Here is a 707-nt window from a genome sequence, read left to right on the forward strand (position 1 = left end):
GAGAGATAGTTCACTAAAAGACCGAGGGATAAGTAATTCGACTCAGTCACATCCAGATCATGAATGTTAGGAATCCATATTATGCAAGGAGACATTGCTTTTGCTAATTCGAAGTGAAAGGTGATATAAAATCGGTCTATTTCTGGCATCATATCCATAGTTAGCGTATTCATCATAGTTAGAAGCTCCAGCTCCATATCAAGGTCACGGTCGATATCGTCACTATCGTCACTATCATCAATATCGTCACTATCATCAATATCGTCACTATCATCAATATAGTCACTATTATCAATAAGAAAACCCTTAGGCTTGTTATCCAGGAACTTGTTCAGAAATACTGTAATGAAAGGAACATAGGAGTTTGTCGCTAGGTATTTGACCAAATAGGATCGTCCAGTTCCTATAGAACCTATCACTAAAATACCCCTACTAGGGGGAGGTAGGGCTAAGCGGAGCGAAAAGGGTTTTCCATGAGATGGGAAATGCAAACTATTAGCCCCCCACAAGGTGTGTGAATAAGTAATTGTCTGATAATTAGCAAGGAATATACGTCTTTCTACTAAACAGGATGTATTGAATTCATAAATCATTAGATACTTTTTTTGAATGTCAACTAAGTATCGTAAGTAAATTGCTCCCGGTTGTTCACTTATTTGATAACCAGAGTTATTCTTTGATAAAAGATCACTATGAGTAAGACTCAA

Source organism: Vigna unguiculata, chromosome 11, assembly GCF_037176805.1.
Source record: "Vigna unguiculata cultivar grain cowpea cultivar isolate G323 ecotype 2 chromosome 11, ASM3717680v1, whole genome shotgun sequence".
NCBI lineage: Eukaryota > Viridiplantae > Streptophyta > Magnoliopsida > Fabales > Fabaceae > Vigna > Vigna unguiculata.